General features: G+C 37.6%; 1 pseudogene; it reads right to left on the reverse strand.

Moving 5' to 3' along the window:
* Positions 1–897: 897 nt before the first annotated feature.
* Positions 898–3,209, reverse strand: LOC114740841 (serine/arginine-rich SC35-like splicing factor SCL33; annotated as a pseudogene).
* Between the last annotated feature and the right edge of the window lie 11,294 nt (positions 3,210–14,503).

Here is a 14,503-nt window from a genome sequence, read left to right on the forward strand (position 1 = left end):
CCCCCTTTGCAATGATGCTTTTTCGGGTCGCTCGGTACGAACCCCGAACTTCTCGTTTGTTGCTTCGGATTTGATTCGCAGACTTCAAGCCACCATATCAACGTCTTCACTGTTACTCCATTGCCATGGTTCTTTCATTTTTGTCTTTGGCAAAAATTGGACATTATGATTACGTGGCGTGACTTCTTTGTCTTCCGTCCAAATAATATTAAAGAGAGTGTTTTAATAAAAACCAAACTATAATTTTAAAATACTTTATAATCTACAAAGTAAATATGTCGAGAAAATTTTTTTTATTTTGCGAAAAAATACTTTTAAGAAAACACTTTTCGAGATTGCCAAACACCCCCTAAATCCTTTTGGATGTTCTACTTGAGCAAGCTTGATATTATTTAATCCTCAGGGTGCCCTCCCATGAGCAAGCCCTACTATCTTCCCCTTTTGTGCTTATTCATTCTTCAGCAGGTAGCATCACCCCCAGCCTGCATCAACATATATTAAACAAATAAAAATGAAATACCTCACCGCAATAGGGAAGAAAAGATGCACGCAAATACGGATTACCCATGCCGGAAAACAATTACTTTCCGCAGCTAAAGAGGAAAAGACAAGCTTCGATTTTAATTCCAGATTACCCGCCAAGGGTTGTTAATTGATTCTTAAAATGGATATCACCAAGCATGCTCCTAGCATAAATTATTTCCTTTTCATTACGAGCCAAGTCATCAAATTCTTTAGCCAAAAAGAAACGGCCAAGGTTCAATGGATGAGAAAACAGCCGAGAAGCCCCGAGGGCAGTGATATTCACATCATAATCCGACGAAGGGAATTCGGGGAGGGAAAAACCAAGCAGATAGGTCCTTGCCACCAACTTAATATATTGTCAAACTCAGGCCAAACACACAAGGTACATGAAATAGAAACTAAATCGTTGTCCACTCTGAATTCGTAATCGGTGATCTCCACATGAAGCTGTCGAAATCAGTAACAAGGAATAGCCTTAGAAAGCTCCATATAATTCATGATCGGACTAGTAATAACTTGGACTCCTGCTTCGACTAGGGCTTCTTGAATATGATCGTTCCCTGTAAGGTGATCTGGAGTATGATCGCTCCCTATACCTCCGGTCCCTTGGTGATATTGACCTAAATCATAGAAAAGGGGGCTCTTCCAAGTAAGCAAACTATGCAAACCTTATACTCCAGGCAAATAAAATACCATCTAAACAAAATCCAAATGCATACCCGGAATAACGACTTCGTCTTGGAGAATGTATATGGGCTGCCGGAATAGGTTCGAGCATAGCGCGGTGAGTAAGAATAACGAGGCGGAGACCTCCTGTATGATCGGCTCCTGGAGACAGGATGAGCATGTAAGTGTTACAAAAACAAATAAAATGACAACAAAAACTTACCACCAACGAAAAGAAATGATAACAAAACTGTTGTCAGAAACACATTTCAGATACCTCCTTGCAATTTGTAAAAGGGTAGCGTATCTTACCTATATCGCTCTCTGGCTCTCATTTCAGCCGGCTTCTTTCTGTTTTCCTCAGCAAACACCACAGTCAACTCACGACCAAGTAGAATTTGACCGTCCATGTGATATTTAGCATCCGCAGCATCAGCTGGATCCACATATTGGACAAATCCAAATCCACGTGGCTCCCTGTAACATGATATTCCGGCATCTAAGGGAAAAAAAAAACACACTACACATGATAAAATGTGAACAGACCAGCACACAACTGCTGAGTTGATTGCAGAAACTACAACCCTGACTTCAAAGTATTATACAATCATATCTCAACACTCCTAGAATTCATGAGTAAACATCACACGAGTGCTAACCTTGTAGATGCCAAAGTATAAATTGAGATGAAACTCTTCAAGACTTGAACTTTCTTCACAATGTACTCAAACTCAACCTTCTCCGAATCTTCATGTACACTAACATGACCTTGAACAGGACTCTTATTACCTGATTGGGTGTCTTCAACACAATACCTTTATTACTTCTTTGTTGTCTTCAACACAGTACTCTCTTATTACTTCATTCTTGTCTTCACTCTTTCAATAAAACAACCAAATTTCCATGAAATGATTGTGGTGATTATATTAGGAAAGAAGTGGCAAAACTAAACAAGGGAGGGAAGCCACCATTATTTATTCACAAATTCTACAATCAAGACATCTTAACCAGGATAAAATACAAATTGTTAAAGTAAGAAACAGTATTCAAAGTTCCTTTATCTTTTCTTCTTTTTGCCTGTAAAACTTTCAGAACATAGTGAGCCATCCTTCAGGCAATAGAAAATATGCTTACCCAGTATAATAATCGCGAGGTAGGTAAACATCCTTGAGAGGACCAAAGTGGCCAAAAGGTCCTCGTAGATCTTCTGCCCTGTAAACCAAGAACCAAATAATAATTTTAATCAGCCCACTGAAATCATACAAGAGGCAACGGTAACTCTCCATTAGTACCTTGCTTCCGTGAAGTCCCCAAAGCACGTTTACATAAAATATATTACTTACAAATTTCATAAATACTTCCCTTCCATCAATTCTCCGAGGATATTTAAAGATAATACTCCTCCGGTCCTTAATATAGGACCCAATTCTTGAGTTGGTTTTGGTCTTAAATATAAGACACATTTCTCTTACCCCTATAGATACTCCCTCAACCATAATTAAGTAAGAGAGAGGGGTATTAAGAAAGATGATTATGGTGTTTTAAGAAAAATGTGTCAATTTTCTTATAATTAACTAACTTACCTAACTCTCTTAATCTAATCAAATTAGTTAAATGGGTCTTATATTAAAGACCGGGGAGTACTATCATTTACAAATAAATAAGTGGCAGGCCGATGGCTAAGCCGAAATTCATTAGTACCTGCAATCTCTGTGAAGGTTCCTAACCAGAAGACTAGTTGGCAAGTCCCTACCACGGCCCCCATAACGACCACGGGGACTAGGACTGCGGCGTCTTCTGCTATAACCCTTGGAGGTGAGGGACTGTAACTGTAGCTTCTGCCCCTCATTTTGCAGTTTAACACACGCCTGTCATATTTAAAAAGAAGAAGAAGGAAGAAACAACTTAATAAGACACGTTTTTAGCACAAATAATTGTCATTAGAAGCAAGCTGAGGAAACTCAACCGTGCATGATAAAAAATAGTCAAAACTGTTGAACGCCTTCCAGTTCTCATAACAAGATCAGCAGACCCTACAATAAGAATTTTTACGGAGACCACGTCCGATTCTCTTCGAAACATAAACTGTGGGTTTATCTTTCAAGTCTCGCATGCATGTTGTCAAATGAAGATTCCCAAGGAGCTCTATTCTTACTTGTTAGCATCATATATACAGAGGTAGTTAAGAAGAAATTTAAGGAAAAAATCAGCTATTAAAGCCCGTGCAAAGAAGGATTGAGTACACTTTTCTTCACTCCAAGAAAGAAATCGTTTGGGCAAAGTTCTGAAGAAAATAGCATGACATAACGCACGAGGTTCGAATCATTACATATTAAGCGATAAGTCAGGATGTCTTCGTGATCAAACCCCACGCTCGAAATCAACTAGAATAGTGGGGGTTGGGGGGGGGGGGGGAAGACACGTGCGTGATAAAAAACATACACGATTCTAAGCCTTAATCACGCCAGAGAAATCAGAAAGAGACGCTTAACATGAAAGAAAGGAGATAGATTGGCCCCCCTAACCAAGAGATGATCCGAATAACAAAGGCTCAACAAAAATAAGAAGACGGAAACAAGGACCTACCCTGACTGGAGAACAATCGGCAAGACAGGCCTCTAATACGGCGCAGATGAAAGCTTTGGCTTCTTTCTATAATCCTGAGAGCCCTCTGTTCATCCAAGAGTTTTAAATCAAACGCTACCTTACTCGCATTCGAGAAACTTCTTCTTGGATTGGCTTTGCTTAGGTGGCAGTGGCCTCGGGGTCCATATTAACAAGATTGGGCCTCATATGCCCACCAGATGGGCCTCTGCGTCATTAAGAGTACGGAAAATCTTTTGGGCCTCGGAAACGCTCTCCTGGATCTTTTAGAATTCCAAGAACAATCCCTCGTAGTCATCATTCAGGCTTTGTTTGGTTCAATAAAAAGAAGGAGAGGGAGGTTAATTGGAGGGAGGGGGGATGAGAGGAAATGGGGGTTATAATTTTGTTTGGTTGAAAGGAAAGAAATGGAGAGGATGTTTCTTGTTTGGTTCAGAATGAGAGGGAAATGAGAGCTAATTATAAAGTGACAAATATGCCCTTATCTTTTATTTAAAATTTTTTATTTTTATTTTAATATTTAAATTAAATTATTATTTTCTAATTTATGAATCTCAAAAAATAATCACCATACTACATCCAACACAAAAAATTATATCCAGTTTAAATAGTATTTATTGATATACATATCGTTTCGTTAATTTCAATATACTTGTTTAAAATTTATACTTCTTTAAATTATGATAAAAAAAAAAATAAAATGGATTGTTGTTCCTGTATGCAAAATAGTTGTATATATTCATTGTTAATCTCAGACGCACAGCTACTTCTCAAATATCACTTTTATACTCCTTTGTCAATTTTATCTCTTATAAATATAAAAGAATACTTTCCACACTACAAAAAAAATATGTTAATTCTAGCGGTTATGGTGTTACATTTCTAGCGGTTTTAACCGCTACAAATAACATTTGTAGCGGTTAACGAAACCGCTAGAAAAACAGGTGTTAGAAAAATTTCTAGCGGTTATCTCAACCGCTACACATCATGGTCAAAACGATAGAACATTTCTAGCGGTTACGAACCGCTAGAAATTATCTGAAGGAGACACATTACTAGCGGTTACAAAACCGCTAGAAATTTTTTCCGGGGAAACTTTCTAGCGGTTATAAAACCGCTAGAAACGTTTGCCGGAAAAAATTTCTAGCGGTTTTGTAACCGCTAGAAACCTGCTAAACGGGAATTAAATAATTTCAGTAGCGCGCGAAAATTACTAGCGGTTATAGAACCGCTAGAATATTTGGGAAATTAAATTTTCACACCAATTGAATTTTTAGAATGGCGGGGGGAAAATTTTCTAGCGGTTCTTAATATTCGTCAATTTAAATTTCGCGCCAAAATTCTAGCGGTTCTTAACCGCTAGAAATTTTGGCGCGAAATTAAATTTGACGAAATATTTCTAGCGGTTCTGAACCGCTAGAAATGTTTACCGTGCCAGAAAAAAAAATTTATGGTTTTTCATATTATAATTTTAAAAACCATTAAATAAATTATTTTGAAGAATTTTTGTTAATTTGTATAATTAGTTATATGTTACATTTTATATATTCAAATTTTGTAATAAAAAATATGTAATTAAATTATGAATGTGTTAAAAGAAGTGAATTTAATCTAACAAGATAATTTAATTGAATATTTAATAAGATAGTTGAATTGAAGATGATATATTTTGGAATATTGAACCTATAGTATTAAGTTGATGAGTATTTGAATCAGTTGAGGAGGGCATGACAAATGTGGAGAAGAAAAATCTGAAAGGAAAGAAGAAATAAATATGTTAGTAAATTTTAAATAAAAACAAATAAAAGATACAATGAATTATAAAATAAAATTCACTTACCATAGAGTAAAGAGAAAAAACACAATATGAGATAGTAAGAAAAAAAGAGAGAATTATGAAGAAGAATAGGAGAGGAAGGAAAAGAGATGGAGTAAATGAATGTAGAGAAGATATGGTATTTATAGAGATCAGCGACACATTTGTAGCGGTGTTTTTGTAGCGTTTTATAACATTTTGTAGCTGTTATTCATTTTCTAGCGTATATAAAAGCGCTAGTAATTAGTAGCGGTTACATATGTAGCGGTTATTAACCGCTAGAAAGTTAGTATTTTTTATTTTTAAAATCTGAACGAATTTTAATTTACAGGTATGTATTTTGTAGCGGTTCATAACCGCTACAAATTTTTTCACGATATTGTAATTTGTAGCGGTTATTAACCGCTACAAATTACAATTTTCACGAAATTGTAATTTGTAGCGGTTAATAACCGCTACAAATTACAATTTCGTGGAAAAATTTGTAGCGGTTAATAACCGCTACAAATGAAAATTTTTTTATTTTTAAAAAATTTTACGAATTTTAATTTATACATATGTATTTATGGACGAAAATTTTGTTAAATAATTTATTTTGGATGCTGCTACTCTCCATCATCATCCGGCCTGAAAGGACATATTTTAAAAAAATTTGTTAAATTTATGTTGTATTTGGAAAAAATTAGTAATTAGTAGTTAATTATTTAAATAATTTAAGAAAAGACGTGTACCTGATAAGTGGCAAATTATCATCTCCTTGAGGAAAGAAGTCTTCAAAATTCGAGGGTTGGAAGGGTTCACTGTCGTAAATAATGTCACCATCACCCATATCGTAAAGATCCCGTGGCTTGAGGTGAACGACCATATTCCAGTCTTTATGTTTCTCGTCCTCGACATAGTAAATTTGGTGTGCCTCAGAAGCAAGGATATATGGCTCATCATCTTCAGATGCCCCCGTATGAATAAGTCTTGAGAAATTGACTGAGGTGATGCCCAAATGGTCAGTAGCGAGTCCCCGTGAAGTTGTCGTATTTGCCCAGGAGCATTTGAACAGTGTCACGGTGAAAAGCTGGTAAGTCAACTCAATAATGTCAATTAGCTTTCCATAGTAAGTGACGCCTCCAAAGCGCATATCGCCATCACTACTGCTAGCATAACATCTCGTTCCGAATGTCCCGCAAACTCCAGAGTTTTGTGTGAGCAATCCCTGATCACGTGCAACCGTACAGAACTTGAAGCCGTTGACATTGTACGCGGTAAACCTCCGTGCATGGTCTAACGGACCGAGAGAAAGAGCTCTGAATTCATCTGTGTATGGGCTGTTGTCATTACGTATTCGACGTGTAAACCAACTGGGAAACTCTTTGTGGACTCTTTTATCAATGTCAGCAGAACGCGCACGGCCCCGTAGCTGACGCCTGAGATAACTCCTAAACTCACTATAGTAAAGTGTAATTTGTTAGAAGAGTCAATAAGAAACAAATATAAAGTGTAAAAGCTAGTGAGCTTATATGATATATATACTTACTGCATGAAGGGTTCAACTTGGCTGCAATTTATCAAAACGTGTCTGTGTGCCTGGAGTTTCTCTGTAGGAGTGAGTCTGAAGAATTCATATCCTCCAACTGGTTTCCCAACAGGAGGAAATAAAGTTGACGTGGAAGGACCGGGAGGAGAATCATCTACGCGACGCGGGCGGTTAAAAGATGTCTCCATGTCATCAAAGTACCTCGAACAGAAAGTTAGGACCTCATCTCCGGAATAACCTTCTGCTATTGACCCCTCAGGCCATGCCTTATTCCTAACATATGATTTTAATTTTCCCAAGTACCTGTAAGTTAAAATTGCATTAATAATTACGAGTAAATGAAAGAACAATGTGAAATTTAAAGAGGCGGGAATAAAAGATAATCTAGTACCTCTCTATAGGGTACATCCATCGATAGTGAACTGGGCCAGCAACCTTTGCTTCTCGAACAAGGTGGACAGTCAAGTGAACCATAACAGTAAAGAATGATGGAGGAAATATCATCTCCAAGTGACAAAGTGTAAGAATAATTTTATTTTGCAGCTGATCAAGCTCTTCCGCTACCAAGACCTTCGCACACAACTTCTTGAAAAATGAACATAATTCTACCAAAACCACCGATACATCAGAAGGAAGTGTGTTTTTCAAGGCCAATGGAAGTAACTGTTGCATAAGAACATGAGAGTCATGACTTTTCAACCCAGTAACCTTTCGAGCCTGCAGATCGATACACCTTGAGATGTTGCTAGAATATCCATCTGGTACTTTTATGTTCTTCAACGTCGAGAGGAAGATATCCTTGTTCTGCTTTGTCAAGGTGAATTTAGCTGGCTGAAACTTGTCGTTTTCATCAGGCCAAGCCTCTTCACGAATTCCCCAAGCCCGTAAATCTTTTCTAGCTGCGAGATGGTCTTTGGACTTTCCAGCTTCATTGAGCAACGTATATAGCACATTATCGCACACATTTTTTTCAATGTGCATAACATCCAAACTGTGTCGTAGCAAATTAGATTCCCAATAAGGAAGAGTGAAAAATATGCTTCTCTTCCGCCATTGCATAGGTTGCGTATCAGATGTCCCACGAGATCGTCGTCCCAATCGTTCGGGATCCACACTCTTACCAAACTCGATATGAACATCTTCTAACTGCCGCAAAATATCCATACCAGACAAAGTAACAGGAGGATCTCTCTTCTCCTGTTTCCCATCGAAGCGAATCCGTTGCAATCTAAGTCTGTGCTTGGAATCAAGGAACCGTCGATGTCCTATGAAGCACCACTTGCGACTGTGTGGAAGGCGACATGGCACAGAATCAAAATTGCACTCAGGACAGGCCAACCCAGTATGCACATTCCAGCCAGACAAAGTTCCCAAACCGGGAAAATCACTTATTGTCCACATCAAGGCTGCACGGAGATTGAATAGTTGCTTGTCATGTGAGTCATATGCCTCAACACCATTCGTCCATAGGTCGAGCAATTCGTGTATCAACGGTTGCAGGTATACGTCAATATCATTTCCTGGTGCTTTCTTGCCAGGAATGATCATGGAAAGCAAAAAGGAGCTCTGCTTCATGCACATCCAAGGTGGTAGATTGTATGGAATTAACACCACCGGCCAGATACTGTAACTTGTGCTCATGTTTCCGAAGGGATTAAAACCATCGGTTGCCAATGCAAGACGTACATTTCTAGGATCATTGGCAAAGTCTGGAAATTTCGCATCAAACGCTTTCCACGCCTCCGAGTCTCGTGGGTGCCTTAACCTACCATCTAGGTTTTCCTCAGTCGCGTGCCACCTCATGTGCTGAGCCATTTTTGATGACATATACATTCTTTGCAACCGTGGTTTCAAAGGAAAGTATCTAAGAAAATAATATATTAAAAATTTAAAATACCGAATATTTTTAGAGACGGAACAAGTAACACGCTGTAATAATTTGTACCTGAGAATTTTGGCCGGTTTCTTCTTTTGCTTCTTGCCCTTTCGTACCGACTTATAGCGTGACGTCTTGCATCTCGTACAAATCTCTTTGTTGGCATCATCTCCCCAGTATAGCATACAGTCGTTTGGGCATGCATCTATCTTCTTATAGTTCAAGCCAAGCTTGTTAATAATCTTTTTTGCTTCGTAAAAAGACGGAGGGAATTCAGCTTGGGGGAAAGCATCTCCCAGTAACTCCAGCAACATAGACATCGCCTTGTCAGTCATACCGCACAAGCATTTGATGTGATACAGCCTCACCAAGAATGACAACTTCGAATACTTTGTACACCCAGAATAAAGAGGCTTGTCAGCTTCGGTCATGAGGTCAAAAAATTCCCGAGCAGTTTCGTTTCTTAGAAACTCCGGTTGAGGTCCCTCTACTTCATCTTCGTTGGGATTCGAGCTTTCGTGAACACCAAAAGCATCACGCACAGCATCATTCACGGCATCGGCCTCATCCACTCGAACTCCCATCCGTGAAACTACTGGCACTGACTCAGCACCCATATCTAGCCGTTCCCCATGTAGTTGCCAAAATACGTACTCTCGCGGAAAAGGCTTAAAGATTAAATGTTCCCTAACAATATCTTTGGGATGCCACTTTTTGAAATTACATTTAGGACAGGGACACTGAATCTTACCATTTACGGCAGCATTGGCGAAAGCAAAATCCAAGAAATAGTTTAGACCAGCCAAGTATTGCGGAGTCGACCGGTGCAAGTTGATCCACGACCTATCCATGACTAATAATGCTCAAATTTCGTGAAAATATGCCACAGAGCTCAAAGAGAAGTTAAAATGAAATTCAGTTGAAGTGCTTCAGCTTATAAAGGAGGGTGGAGGAACGGTCATTTTTTTGTAGCGGTTACAAAACCGCTACAAATTTGTAGCGGTTTTAACGGAAAATTTCAATTTCCAGCGGTTATTAACCGCTAGAAAGTCTAAATATCGGTTACAAACCGATAGAAATTTCTAGCGGTTTAACGGGAATTTTCTCTCCATCTGTTTTGAATTTTCTAGCGGTTTTATAACCGCTAGAAAATTCGGTCAAATTTGAGAATTTTCTAGCGGTTCCCCAGAACCGCTAGAAAATTCTACGGTTTTAAAAATATTTATTAAATTAATAAATGATTATAGAATTATTTCGAGTAATTAATATGTTTAACGTGTTTAATAAATTGTAATGTTGATGTTGTAATAAATAAATAAATATTTCAATATTAATTAGTACTTGACATAAATAAAATTATAGAAATAAATCAATAAAGGAAACAAATAAATATAAAATTTAGATAAATATCTAAATAATATATAAAACCGTAAAATTAAGATTCTAATAAAATCCGATACAATGAAAGCAAATCATGGGTGGGGGGCAGAAGCAGCATCATCGGGATCATCCTCTGCTGAATCCTCCGGCTGACGGTGGGCAGGCCGCTCAACCTGCTGGGACTGGACTGGCGGATGGCGGGGGGGTAGGGGCGGGACTGGTGGCATGTGTAGGTCGGGGATGTCAGGAACCGAGATGTTTGGAGCTATACTGACCACCACATGACGCAGAGCCGTAGCAGCTGCCAAGAGCTGGTCAAGCTGCGTCTGGAGCTGACGATCACGCTCCTGGAACTGACGATCACGCTCCACGATCCTGGCCTCGAACTCTTGTCTGAGCTCCTCTCGCAATTCCTCTGAAGATGAGGAACCCGGCCGCTTCGCACTCGCATGAGAGCTCCCAGCAGTATATGAAGGGCCAGCGCCACTTGAGCGGGGCAGCCTAGTCGGTGTAGGTCCAAGTCCAAGCCCGCTAACTCGACCAGGGTGCTGCGGCCGGCCAAGACCCGCTAAAAGTGAGGCGGTGGGATCCAAGGCAGACCCCTGAGACTCACGCAACTCGGAATCGACCTGAGTCATCCGTGCCTACCAAAATTAATATAAAGAAGTTAATTATAATATAATGATATCTACACTGTGATATTATATTAATATTTAATTTATTACTTACCGCTATCTCCTCAACCTCATCCGACGCACGCCCGTCTCGGGGTCTATACACCATCGGCCACATCTCGCCATAAGTGGGCGTGTATCCCCGCTCCTGCTGCGTCTTTTCTATCTGTAAATGAAATCAAAGAAATAATTAGTTACAAATTAAATACATCTACATATTTAATAAATTTATTTCAAGTACTCACAATCTCGTCATAAGTGATCGCAAAGCTCCTGGATCCAGCCCTATGACGTATCGTCTGATGCCTGACGCTCCTAGCATTTCTCCTAGAAAGAGCCTGAAGCAAAATGTAAAAAAATTAAATTAAATGAGTCAAGTCGGATAAAAAATAAAGAAATTATAATTAATACAATATTATCATACCATCTGGTCAGCCGTCATCCTAAAATAGACGTAAGTAGACCAGTCTTGGTCCGGGACTCCACCAGGTACATCTGCCAGTATCTCCTGGAGGGGCCTCGTCCCGTCACCTTTCTTCTCCCTCCACAGGTCGGCCCTCCTGTTCTTCCATGCCATCCCCAGCCTCTTGATCGTGTCAGCCCTCAACTCCTCCCCCAGAATAAATTTACTCTATGATTAAAATAATAAATTAACTAAATAACAAATTATAAACAAATAATTAAGCAATTTTAATAATTAAAAACAAATAATTAGTTTTTAACTAATTTAACAATATTATAAATAAAATATAAATTAATCAAAGTTTAATAATAATTAAACAATTAAGTAATTTAAATAAAAAAATATTTTTACTCAACTAAATTTAAAATTATTATAAGTAATAAATTAATGAAATCAATAACAAATTATTTTCATTTAACTACTTTTAAATAATTTAAATTAAAAATATATATTCATTTAACTACTTTTAAAAATATTATAAATAACAAACAAATTAAATAAATAAAAAATTATAATCAAACAATTAAATTATTTGAAAACAAAATATATAATCATTTATTTAAATTAAAAAAAATTATAAATAACAATTTTATATTACCTTCATTATTTCCCAGCCTTGCTGCTTCTTGTCTGAGGTGATCTTCTTCCAGTTCTGCACGTAGATGGGGAACAGCGTCCACTGCTGACCAAGGAGGCGCACGTACTTGTTGTACAACTGGCCACCTTTCTTCGTCGGTTGGCCCAACTCATTGAGCGGCACAACCACTCGTCCGCCCGTCATCATAGACAGCTCTCTGGCTGTCAGCCTCCGATAGGACCTGTTCCCCTCAGTGTCTACAAAATTTAATTAAGAAATAAATTATATATCAATAAATTAATATAATTTCTATATAAATTAAATACTGATCAAAACTTTAAAAAGTTAAAATAAATACTTACCGACAAATTCCACCTCATAACCAGCCTGACGTCTCGGAGCAGGACGCTGTGCAGCCTGGGGATACTCATTCCCCTGATCCTGCTGCTCCTCCTCCTCCTCCTCCTCGTCAGCAGCATCAGCATGGGGTTGCTCATCCCCAGTAAAATGAGCCTCCTCAGTCCGCTCAATACCATCCTGCTCCATAAAACTGAGGATATCCTCCTCGCTCAAATCGTAGTCATGAATGCTGGGAAATGGCTCATCAGCATCATGATGAACCTCACTGGGTCCAGCTCTCTCAGGATCAACTGGGTCTTTCCCATGTCGACGAGGCATCCTAATAACAACAAATAGTAATTATTTATAAATGAAATAAAAAAATTAATTTATAAGCTATAACATAATAAAATTAATAAAATAAAACATAAAATAAAAATTATTTATCAATAAATTACTATTTTTACCTGAAAATAAGGATCTGCAACTGAATCAGAACTCAAATATGTTTGTGAAGAAAATTCAGCAGAGCTTCGCTTCCAGAACGATTGAAGAAGTGAGAGTGTGGGGGGGGGGTATATATAGACCGAAACTTTCTAGCGGTTTTGTGCCTAACCGCTAGAAATTCCCAACGGTCATATGACCGTTGGGAATTTCTAGCGGTTCACGGCCGAACCGCTAGAGATTTCTAGCGGTTCGGCCGTGAAACCGCTAGAAATTTCTAAACTCCTCGGGGAATGAAAAAAATTTCTAGCGCTTCATGCATCAACCGCTAGAATTTTTCAGTGTCTAGCGGTTTATTAGCCTGAACCGCTAGAAAGTAAACGCTACAAATTTGGCGCCAAGTTCCCGCCAAAGCCCGGGGAGTTTTCTAGCTCTAATTTTCTAGCGGTTACCCCTAACCGCTAGAAATGTGCGTTTAATGGTCAAACCGTCTGTATTTTGCAGCGGTTTTTGTAGGAACCGCTAGAAATATCTGAAATTTCTAGCGGTTTTCTTTAACCGCTAGAAAGGTTCCGCTGCTACTTTTACAATTTCTTGTAGTGCCATCAAAAGATTGAGAATAGCAAAGAAAAATAGCAGCGGATCTGAGAAAGAGGAGGAGATGAAAAAAGGGGTTTTAGTAAGAAAGGACAGACTTGTAATATTAAATAATTAGTAAGAATAATTTAGTTAGGATGACATATAAAATTTCTCTCCACTCCAAAAAATCCCAAATTTAGAGGGGAGTAAAATGAGGAGGGAACATTAAAAAACAAAAAAAAAAATTTCTCTCCCCACCCCTCCATTTTCTGAACCAAACACGCTTAACAAATGCTCTCCCCTCCCCTTAAAAAACCTCTAACCAGACAATGCGTTAGGGATTCGCTGCCGTTGCAGCTAATGTGGTTGCTTTGTTTTTTTGTTACTCTTTCAGTCTTTAATATAAGATCTATTTAACTATTTTGATTAGATTAAAGAAGTTAGGTAAGTTAGTTAATTATAAGAAATATGACATATTTTTCTTAAAACTTCATAATCATCTTTCTTAATATTCTTTCTCTTTTACTTGATTATGGTTGAGAGAATATTCTTAGGGATAGTTTAGAAAAAAATTAATAAATATGAGAAGTAGGTCTTATATTTAAGATCAAGACTAACTTAACAATTAAGCCTTATATTAAGGACTAAAGGAGCATCATTTTGTAATGCTGTACTTATTATTAAAAAAATTAGTTGACTAATTTGAGTAGATTAAAATAATTTATTAAATTAGTTATTTACAATAAACATGTATTGTCTTCTTTAAAATATTCTTACTAATTATGTGCATTAGCCAGAATTACTATTTGATAAAATATTTAATATGAGCAACTACTACAAGAACTACTTTGAAAAAAAAAAAGATAAAGTGAATTGAGGTATGATATTTAGCACTCAATTAAAAGTTAAACTAGCTCTTATATTAAGGACAGTAGGTATTATAATTTTAGAACTGAAAGATTATTATTTAAAATATCATTAAAATGGTTACATTTAAACATTTAAATATTTTAGAAAACTATATAATTAAAT

This window comes from Neltuma alba, unplaced genomic scaffold (assembly GCF_004799145.2).
Source record: "Neltuma alba isolate B1F8T4 unplaced genomic scaffold, ASM479914v2 tig00003187_pilon, whole genome shotgun sequence".
NCBI lineage: Eukaryota > Viridiplantae > Streptophyta > Magnoliopsida > Fabales > Fabaceae > Neltuma > Neltuma alba.